Here is an 11734-nt window from a genome sequence, read left to right as displayed (position 1 = left end):
TTAAGTTAAATAAATTTAACTTAATTTTGTATTTTAATTTATATATTATATATATACTTAACTTTAAATATGTGTGGGAGATATGTCCTTCCTCAAATTTAAGATAACATAAAAAGTAATTCATAATTAAGCATAAATAATAATAATAACAATATACAACGCCAACTAGGGTCTAGTAAACAAAGTAGAGCTAGTGAAGAAAGTAACTGAAACATCACATATTATCACCCATAGATGAATGAGAGATAACGTGACTATTATTCTGGTAATAGATTTGGGACCAACACTGTTTCAACTTGTAACTAAATATGTCTCTGGAACACCATTCAGGTCAATGATACACTCTGTTTAACCAAAGTACTTTTCTTACAAAAGAAAAAACTGCCGAATGAAAAGAGACAATGGGCCAGAGTCTGATCTCACATAAATCAATGAAAAATTTCCCACAATTATTATTAATAGCATCCTGATGTATCCATTTTCCCTCAGAGTTACATAAACTGAAAATCTAGCATCACAGATAAAACACATAAGCCATCAAAGTAGAATAATTTTGTTCTTCTATTTTTCTCTTTGATTTGCTATTTCTTCGCCTGTCACATACTTGAACTAAAAAATGAAATCTTGCCCAATTTCCCAATAATCACAGAACGACCTTAAACAATCATCTTTCAACTAGCCTTAGATTAAAATTTTAAAATCACCTTTAAAGTTCTCTTTCAACTTTTTCCTATCATTTGGAAGGGCAGTCAGCGCATATTAGCTCTGGTCCAATGAGGAGCAGCAGTAGAAAAGGCATGAAGTAACTACGATGCTTCTCTCATGCCAGCTGAGGGGATGGAGGGATTGGTGGCGGAGGGGACTGTATTGGAAACTTTTTTGCTTCACATAATTCAGAAGCTGATCTCATGAGTAATAAGTTCAATTTTCAGTGTGGTCTTTGTTAACTATTATTCAAAGGCTCTGAAGAAATAGGAATATATAACAACTTTCCCTCACCTATTTTTCAAGCCATAAATAAGAGGCTATGTTACAGCATGTGGCACAAACCATTTTGAAAGCATTTTACTTTCTTCTTTCATGGGGCTATAAAATTATATGGTGCATTCTCAACTTCGGAAATTGCTGGAGGAAAAGAGCTTAGGAAATGTTTATTTCCTACAGAACACAGGAAGTATGCACAGCCTTCTCGCTATCTCTTTTTCCCTTAACTTCTGGATTTAGGCCAAGATTATTTAACTCATTAGCCTTTCACTCAGAAATTGTTAAGCACAGCTGTCCAGTTGTTTTGGTTGTTATTTTTCATACATACTCAGTATGTGAAACTAAAGTGGAACTGTACACAGTGACAGTGGCTTTCATTCATTCATTCATTCATTCATTCAAATGGTTACTGAGCACCTACTACATACCAGGGCACTGCACCGTGTGCTGGAGCTAGCAAGACGAAGAGTTCAGTCTCTGTGCCCAGGGATCATGAGGTCCAGCACAGGAGACTGAAAATAAATGGCAGCAACAAGTCAGTCTATGAAGTCAATGTCAGAGGGATACTCCGGGGGCTGCAGGATCCACATTCAGGTGGGGTCATTGTCGAGAAAGGCTTCTCCAGGGGCACATCTCAGCTGAAGCCTGAGAAATGAGGAGGAGTTTAGTCAAGCAAAAAGGAAAGGGAAGAAGGGGCTGCTCCCAACAGATCCAGAGCACAGTCTAAACCCCAGAAGCGTCCAAACGACAGAACTGTGCTAAAAGGATTTTTGTTAACAGCTATCAATGTTTCAATTTCACCTCTGGAATGATGGAAGGATGATTTGCCGCAGTGATGGCACCATGTGTTCCTGAACCAGTGATGGATGGCGTCACAGCAGAATATCCGGGCACAGACAGGAGGAAGCAGATCAGAGCTGAGGCCCAAAAATGACTCTGTCAGAAGCCATTTCATGTTGTGAAAATCCCATAAATTTCCTGAAACAAAGGTCAATTACACTTCAGATGAACCGACTGAAAGAGAAATGTGGAAAGAAGGGTGGTGGGAAAGCAAGCAGATGACACAGACAGATGTCTCCAAAAGAGCTTATGCACAATTTTTCCTTCAGTTTCTATAGTTCCTGTTGACAGGTGCTTTTGCAGTTCTATGAGGATTTCCTAATAAATAAAAACTTTAAAAAATATGGCATGATGCTTTGTTTCTTGCATTTTAAGGAGAGGAAGAGGCATATCAAATTCATATCTTTGTTATGAAGATTAAGAAGCAGAATTTATTCGATTGAGTTTAAGCTTACTAAATATTTACATTTGGGGATTGAGTGAGTTTTTTTTTTCTATTTTTAAGTTAAATCCAGATGTTTTCAATCCATGTAAAATGACAACAGATATGTAATACATTCCCCAAGAATCCATATAAAGCTTAGCACAATGCCTAGCATGTAATAAGTGCTCAATAAATGTTAGCTATTATTATTGTTGATATATAGTTACAGAAAATAAATACAAAATGTTTTTTAAGACATATACACTCTTAAAAAAAACAGTGCAGGGCTTCCCTGGTAGCGCAGTGGTTGAGAGTCCGCCTGCCGATGCAGGGGACACAGGTTCGTGTCTCGGTCCGGGAAGATCCCACATGCTGCGGAGCGGCTAGGCCCGTGAGCCATGACCGCTGAGCCCGTGCGTCCAGAGCCTGTGCTCCGCAACGGGAGAGGCCACAACAGTGATAGGCCCGCGTACGGCAAAAAAAAACCAAAAAACAAAACAAACAAACAAACAAGTACAGTCACATGGTGAAAAAAGCAAATAGTTTGCAATAACTTATGATGAAAATCAACAGCGACTTGCCCCCTCCCACTCCTACTCTCCCATCTTATTCCTCAGATGCAGTTAAGTGCCTTTGACTGTTTTAGTAATTGTTTCAGGGGGTTGTCTCATATTTCTAAATTATAGGCCTATATATCATTTTATTGAGAAACCAGTTTGAGGCGTTATCAACTGAATTCTTTCCACAGCAGATGAGGGTTTAGATCTCTTGAGTCATTCTATTATTCATTCAGTCAACAAATAATTATTGAACACCGACTGTACCAAGCACTGAGTAGGCGCTGAGGATGCCCCAGTGAACAAAACTGACCGAATGCCTTACCTGCAGGGAGCTTACATTCTAATGGGAAGAGAGACATTAAACAAACAAGTAAAATACATTGTATGCCAGGTGGTTATAAGTTGAAAAGAGAACAATTAAGTAAGGAGGGGCTAGGTGGAGGGACTACAGTTTTAATGGGCTAGTCTGGGAATGCTTCACTGAGAAGTTGATTATTTGACTCTAATCTTGGAAAATTTTCTTATATGGTTCCTTTGATAATTTATTCACCTTTGTTTTCTCTATTCTATCTTTTGGATGCCCTGTTGATCAGATAGGGCTGGTTTAATCCTCTACACTGCTTGGATATTTTAAATATATTTTTAAAATTTCTCTCTGTTTTGTTTTCTGGGGATTTTCTTGATTTTATCTTTTCAACTCTTCATACCACAGGTATATGGAGGTCTTCTTTTTTTCTTTCTTTCTTTTTTTTTTATTTTAAAGACACTTGAGGTCTCCTGGGAAGTCACCTCTGACTTCTAGGCTCAGGAGAGAAACCAAATTGATGACATTTTATGCCCAGAGAAATGGATGGCAGTCCACTGACCCATGTAATCACCCGGATTTCAGCCCTAAGCCTAAATACCACCCACTACTCTACTTGGAATTCCAGAATCCTAAGTCTTTCTGGGATTCCTCTGGGCAAATCTGATTTCTCTTGCCTCTGTCTTCCTCTGTGTGCATTGGAAGAGGCAGCTTCTTCTGCTCTGCAAAATTTGCTGAATCTGTATTCCAGAAATATGTGGAAATCTCTTATTTTTTATTGATTCCAATCACATTCTTTGTGTACCCATGGATTTATCGCTTTTACATGCCTTTACTATGATTCTGATGGAATCTAGGGAAGAAGAGAAAATTAATGTATTGTGTAACCTGCTGTCTATAACTGAATACCCATGTACAGTTTTTAAAAGCATTTATTGATTGCTAATTTCCATCATATATGCATACACTTATGTACATTTTCCATATATTTATCCAAAATATATATTCATATATGTGTCTATATACACAAATGTATGTGTATATCTGTATGTATTTGTGTGTGTGCGTGTGTGTGTGTTAATCTTTTTTCCATCATTCCACTCTTTTGGAGTTAAGATGTGTAAACTCAAGAAAGATCATCAATCTCAAAGACATAAAGTCCTATACATTATGTTTCAAGGTGAACAAGCATAGCATATTTTAGGGCCTGTAAGAATGGCTAGAGTGTAGGTTTGTTTTAGGAAGAGGGAAATGATCACACAAGACTCTGGAGAGAAATTTTTTAAAACAGAGCCAGATCCTGAAGGACCGTGTAAACAAAGTTAAGAAGTTTGAAGTTTATTCTATGATCTATAGGGAACCACTGAATGAGTTCAGCAGAGAATGATGTAATCAGATTTATACTTTAGAAAAATCACTGGCTACGGCAGAAAGAATTAAGTAGGGTGCAAAGTGGAGATGGGGATCTGCTCTCAGGTGATTGCAATGATGGAAGCAAGCGATAAAGGTGGTCTGAACAGAGGCAGCAGCAGCAGAGATGGAAAGAACTGAAACAATTTGAGACATATTTGGGAAGCAGAGTTGATGACTCTTGGTGTTTGTTAGAAATAGGAGTGGAAATGGGAAGAGGAGTCCGGGAAAATTGCCAGTTCTGACCTAGGCAGTGGGTGCTGGTGCCATTCACTAAGATAGGAAGCTTAGACACACAGAGCAGCAGCTTAAGAAGAGGCCGATGGGGGAGAGAGAAGAGACTAGGATCCAGAAGCCAGCCATATCCCCCGAGGAAGCCCACAGCCATCCACATGGAGGGAGGTGCCATCTCACCTGAATGCAGACTGAAGCACTGATTGGTATATCCTGCCAGACACTCACCAGAGATGGTGATCTGGGGACCAAAGTGAGAACAGGACTGTTTATTACTTCAGAGTCTGCAGAAAAGACACCACAATTTCCAGAATTTATCCCCAGGGACAGAGGAAGTCTACTCCCACTGAAAAATTTTTAAATTGTATTTTTGTGGCAGGCCATGCATCGTGGATTCAACATGCTAATTACAGCTACATGAAAGTGTACTCTCCAAATCGAAGATACACGTTCTATTAAGCACACATACAATACTTATCCAAATCGATCCCATACCAGTCACAAAGACAGCACGAAATTTTTCAAAAATCTGATGGCATAGAGATTACATTTTAACCACATTATCACCAGGTTAGACAACAACAGCAATATAGAAAAGGAGGAATACCACATTTTGATTAAAAGCACCTCCCAACAATTCATGAGTTAAAAAGGAAATGATAACGGAAATTACGAAATATCTAGACCTGAACAACCATCAAGGTATTACATATCAGAACGTATGGGGAACAGTTAAAGTGGTTCTTAGGTATAAGTTTGTAGCCTCAAATATTTCTTTAAAAGAGAATTGAAATGAATAGGCATTCACTTCAAGAAAGTGCATTAACTCACTCAAAAAAATTTAGACACCAAAGTCTCATCTTTTTTAATACAAAACATTATTGGGTATATTTTACCATAATAAAAAACGGGGGGAAGGGGAACATTATAGGGTAAATAAACAAACACCTATTGGTCCAAGTAAAATTTATATCAGCCAAGTAATAAAAATGCTGATTTCATTCAATCTGCCTTATTTGCTTTTTTACATCTATATTGATCAAAAACTTCAATGGGTTAGTAGGCATTTGGCTTTTTCATATGTATTAGTATATATAATATCTATATGTACATGCAATATGATTCTCCATATGTATATACCATAGTCCAACTCGGACATTTTGCCTCTAAATAGAAAACAGCTCTGAGAGAAGTAAGATGAAGGAATAAATAAGGACACGGGCCCAGGGTCAGAGAGCACTGAATTCTGTCTCCACCTTAATCTTGTATCATCTGGGTGACTTTGGCACATCTACGTAACCTCCGAAAACTTCAATTTCCTTCTGTGTAGATTAGAGTTGCTGTGACACCGGTACCAGCCACAAATGATTGTTACAGGTTACTGAATACACAGTGCCGGTATCGTCAGGGCAGGGGGGTGGGGAGGCACTTGTGGGTGTTTTTGTTTGTTTGTTTGTTTACCATTCTAACAAGTATTAAGTGACATTATGTTTTACTAAGAGACTGCTATAAACTGAAGGTTTGTATCCTGCAAAATTCATCTGTTGAGGGACTTCCCTGGTGGTCCAGTGGCTAAGACTCCACGCTCCCAATGCAGGGGGCTCTGGGTTCGATCCCTGGTCAGGGAACTAAGATCCCACATGCTGCAACTAAGAGTTCGCATGCCACAACTAAGACCCGGCACAGCCAAATAAACACATAAATAAAAAAAAAAAAAAAATTCATCTGTTGAAAATACTAACTCACAATGTGATGATATTTGGAGTTGGGGCCCTTGGGGGTGATTACGAAGGTGTAGCCCTCGTGAATGGACTAGTGCCGTTATAAAACAGACCTTAGAGAGATACTTCACCCCTTCCTGGAAGTTCATAGCGAGATGGCCGTTTAAGAACCAGGAAGCGAGTCCTCATCAGACACTACGAATCTGCCAGCACCTTGATCTTGGATTTCCCGACCTCCATAATTGTAAGAAATACATTTCTGTTGTTTACAAGCTACCCATCTATGGTATTATGTTATAGCGGCCCAAATGCGCTAAGACAGAGACATTCGTTATAACAGCCCAAGGATCCCTATTCTAGTTGTCAAGGGAATAAATATAAACAAGTCCCTAATCAATGACTTCACTAGTTGTTTTCCTTTCTTATCCAACTGAGTGAATTGCTGAAGTGTAGGTATGGGTGCTCAAACATACACAGACACACAAGCAAGTCTCACCACTTTTGTCAAGCGCACCCTTTCGGACTATCACGGGAGACTTTCTTCTAGGACTTGAGGAGTAGTGTGTACCCTTTTACACTTTTCCAAAGAGGAATAAGCAAGACTTGTAAGGTTTGGTCGGCAGGATAATGACTCCCAAAGATGCCCATGTCCTAATCTACTGAACCTGTGAATTTGTTACAATACATTTCATGGCAAGGGGGATTTAATGCTGCAGATGGAAGTAGAGCGGCTGATCAGCAGGTCCTGAGATGAGGACGGTATCCTTGGTTATCCCAGTGAGCCCAATGGAATCGCAAGGCATCTTTAGAAATAAAAGAGGGAGAGAGGAGACTCAGAGTCAGAGGGACGCAGCAAGAGAAAAACTCCACCTGTCATTTGCTGGCTTTGAAGAGGGAAGCAGGTCACATACCAAGGAATGTGGGCAGCCTTTAGAAGCCAGAAAAAAGCCAGGGAACAGATTTTCCCCCAAGCCTTCAGAAGGAACGCAGCCTTGCCAATGCCTTAATTTTAGTGAGACCAATTTTGGACTTCTGACCTCCAGAAGCTGAAGAGAATAAATCTGTATTGTTTTAAGCCACTGAGTTTGAGATAATTTGTTACAGTGGTAGCAGGAAACTAATACATAAGAGTTCCTTACAAGGAAAGAAAGATGAGGTGGCCCTTCACTGGATACATTTCTGAAAGGACTTTCTTCCCATTAATCCACAAAATCCAGACTATGTTTGTGATCCCTGCCTTGGTTACAGTTTCTCAGAATTCAGTCCTGGGACATCTCATCCCTCTGTGTTCTCCCTGACTCTGTAACTTCATCCACATTCATGGTTTTAGATGCCATTTTTTTTTTTTTTTTTGCGATACGCGGGCCTCTCACTGTTGTGGCCTCTCCCATTGCGGAGCACAGGCTCCGGACGCGCAGGCTCAGCAGCCATGGCTCACGGGCCCAGCCGCTCCGCGGCACGTGGGATCCTCCCAGACCGGGGCACGAACCCGTGTCCCCTGCATTGGCAGGCGGACTCTCAACCACTGCGCCACCAGGGAAGCCCCTAGATGCCATTTTTATATAGGGCTGATCCACAAGTTTGAATCTCTCACTCAGCCCTCCTTTCAGAGCTCCAGGCCAGAATATCTTCACTTGGGTATCTCACAGGGATCTCAAGCTACAGGGATCCAACACTGAACTTTTCATTTTCTACTCTCCACTCTCCATCCTCACACCCCCAGCCTGCCTTTCCCTAGACTTCCCCAATTGCTCATGATAGAAAGTAGTCAGAAAACATTTGACACCTTTTCTCAACCTCTGATTACCGAGTCTTGCCAAGTCTGTCCTCAAATATGTTTCTAATTCACTCAGTTCTTGCCACGTTTTGTCACCACCCTAGTCCAAGCTATCATCGTCTTTTCCCTGAACTACTGTAACAGCCTCCTAACACCCCTTCTTCCCCCAATAGCCCTCCAGTTCATTCTCTACACTGCAGCCGGAGTGATTTTTTTTTTTTTTTGGCCCGCCTCGCGGCTTGTGGGATCTTAGTTCCCTGACCAGGGATCAAACCCGGGCCCTCAGCAGTGAAAGTGCAGAGTCCTAACTACTGGACCACCAGGGAACTCCCAGAGTGATCTTCAAAATATGAATAAGATGATCCATGCCTCTGCTTAAGACCCTTTCAGGGCTTCCCGTTGCTTGGACAAGAATATCCAAACCTGCTCTTTTCTGGCTGGAATCATGGAGGGTGCAGAAGAGGAGAAAAAGAAGGTTCCTGCTGTACCAGGAACCGTTAAGAAAAAGCAAAGAAATTTCACAGAGCTGAAGATCAAGCTCCTGAGAAGTTATCCAAAAGAGGCTTTGAAAGGCAAGGAGGAAGTTCATCAATGAAAAGGCTAAGCACTGTTACAAGGAGTGTAGGCAAATGTACAGAAGCAATATTCGAATGGCTAGGAGGGCAAGAAAAGCTGGCGACTTCTATGTGCCTGAGGAACCCAGATTGGCACTTGTCACCAGGATCAGAGGTAGCAATGGTGTGAGCTCAGAGGTCCGAAAGGTGCTGCAGCTTCTTCGCCTCCTCCAGGTCTTCAGTGACACCTTTGTGAAGCTCAACGAGGCTTCAGTGAAGATTGTGGAACCACGTGTTGCATTGGGGGTACCCAAACCTGGAGTCAGAGAACGAACTGATCTACAAGTTTGGCTACGGCAAAATCAACAAGAAGTGAATTGCCCTGACAGATAACACATGGATTGCTCAATCACTTAGTAAATGTGGCATCATCTGCGTGGAGGATCTGATTCATGAGATCTGTTCTGTTGGAAAACGTCTCAGGGAAGCAAACAACTTCCCGTGACCCTTCAAATTGTCTTCTCCACTAGGTGTAATGAAGAAAAAGACCACCCATCTTCTAGAAGGTGGAGATGCTGGCACCAGATCAATAGGCTTATTAGAAGGATGAACTAAGGTATCTACCTGGATTATTTCTGTAATCTGGTCAGTTAATAAACGGTGATTGCTTTCAAATTGAAAGAAAAAGACAATCCAAACCCTTGAGCGTGGCTTAAAAGGCCCCGCATGATCCTCATTCATCTCTCCAAATCTACCTCATGCCGCTACCCGTGTGCAGCCACACTGACCTGCTTTTAATTCCTTGAAGATTCCAACCCCCCTCCAACCTCAGGGCCTTCACACAAGCTATTCCTTCTGCCTGGAACACATGTCTCCTAACTTTCCACATGACTCTTCAACCATCAGGTTTCGTCAGAGAGACCTCCTCCAACTTAAAGCAGTTCTCATAACATCCTGTTATTTTCTTCCATAGCTCTTATCAAAATCACTAATTACACACGCACTTAATTGTTTAATGCCTGTAACCCTTACTGGCCTGTACACTCCCCAGACCATGTCCGCTGTGTTCATCTCTGCATTGCTCACCCCAGGCACAGAGTCTGACACATAGTAAGTGCTCAGCAATGTTTGATAAAGGAATAAATTAATAAATGAATGATGAATCTGAATGAAGTAAACAGAATTTTAAAAATCTCATGTCACCTTTTAGAAATTATTTCTTCCTCTGTCTCCCACCAGATTCTCTTTGCCATTTACTCTTCCCTTCCCTAGTCAGTGCCTATGCTCCAAAACCTTTCTGCAGTATCAAAATACATCTATCCGGGCTTCCCTGGTGGCGTAGTGGTTGAGAGTCCGCCTGCCGATGCAGGAGACAGGGGTTCGTGCCCCGGCCCAGGAAGATCCCACATGCCGTGCCATGGCCGCGGAGCCTGCGCGTCTGGAGCCTGTGCTCCGCAACGGGAGAGGCCACAACAGTGAGAGGCCTGCGTACCGTTAGCTCTTATCAAAATCACTAATTACACACGCACTTAATTGTTTAATGCCTGTAACCCTTACTGGCCTGTACACTCCCCAGACCATGTCCGCTGTGTTCATCTCTGCATTGCTCACCCCAGGCACAGAGTCTGACACATAGTAAGTGCTCAGCAATGTTTGATAAAGGAATAAATTAATAAATGAATGATGAATCTGAATGAAGTAAACAGAATTTTAAAAATCTCATGTCACCTTTTAGAAATTATTTCTTCCTCTGTCTCCCACCAGATTCTCTTTGCCATTTACTCTTCCCTTCCCTAGTCAGTGCCTATGCTCCAAAACCTTTCTGCAGTATCAAAATACATCTATCCGGGCTTCCCTGGTGGCGTAGTGGTTGAGAGTCCGCCTGCCGATGCAGGAGACAGGGGTTCGTGCCCCGGCCCAGGAAGATCCCACATGCCGTGCCATGGCCGCGGAGCCTGCGCGTCTGGAGCCTGTGCTCCGCAACGGGAGAGGCCACAACAGTGAGAGGCCTGCGTACCGAAAAAAAAAAAAACATCTATCCTGCCACATTCCCACAGGGACTCTGCCCTCTTCTGGCCAATATGGGAACTGATTCCACTTTACTGGAGCTTAAGGATTTATTTTCCTTCTCGGATATTTTTATCTTAATCAGCAACTTCTGGAAAACTAAGAGCTTGGGCCAAAATAAAGTCTTCAAATCCATTTGTTTAGTAATGTGTATAAATAAAGTCCATGAACATATTCACGAGCGATGAATCCTAAATATAACCATGGCAGATGTCACTCGTTAATCCAGCACCTGTTTATTAACTATCTACTCTGGCTGTGAAACTTAGAACTTTTCAAGGAGCCCCAGACCCAACAGGGGAGAAAGATATTGTAACTAAGTTAATGAAACTGTCCCCTCTGTAGACAACTTCCCATCTCACTTCCCCCAGACCAGGACACTGGGGAGGAAGATGATCCCTGGGCTAAAAATTTAATCAGCTCCTATACATTATGGCACATGTAAGACCTTCTCAGGCTCCCATCATGACTGAGAGAGTATCATTTCTAATAAAGGTTAGAGGTAGGATCAAGAAAAAGAACTGACACAACTCTGCAAGACTCCAGGAGGGTGCTTAGAAAATCGTTGCTTTCTAGACGACATTGCCTTTGAGAATTGTTAGTGCTTGTATGTGTGTGATCCAACAGTTAATTGTGGGACCAGAGGAAATACTTGTTGGACAAAATGTCTGCCACTCCCCCTAGCAGGGAGACCTGAAAAGCAGTCTGGATTTGGGACACCCACGGCCGCCCTGGGCTACTCTGAGGCACTTGAAATTCCAGAGGCTACCTTGGATTGGCCTGCTGGTGCCACCCCTTCCCACCACTCTCCCTCATTCCACTCCCAGCCCTGGGCATTATTATAGGCTGAAAAACTCAG

The 11734-nt window shown here is 41.9% G+C and overlaps 1 pseudogene; it reads left to right on the top strand.

The window, feature by feature from the left end:
* The first annotated feature begins 8699 nt into the window (after positions 1-8699).
* Positions 8700-9423, top strand: LOC112394231 (60S ribosomal protein L7-like; annotated as a pseudogene).
* Positions 9424-11734: the final 2311 nt, after the last annotated feature.

This window comes from Neophocaena asiaeorientalis, unplaced genomic scaffold (assembly GCF_003031525.2).
Source record: "Neophocaena asiaeorientalis asiaeorientalis breed wild unplaced genomic scaffold, Neophocaena_asiaeorientalis_V1.1 scaffold134, whole genome shotgun sequence".
NCBI lineage: Eukaryota > Metazoa > Chordata > Mammalia > Artiodactyla > Phocoenidae > Neophocaena > Neophocaena asiaeorientalis.
Note: the sequence above shows the minus strand (reverse complement) of the source record. Positions and strands in the feature narration are given on the sequence as shown.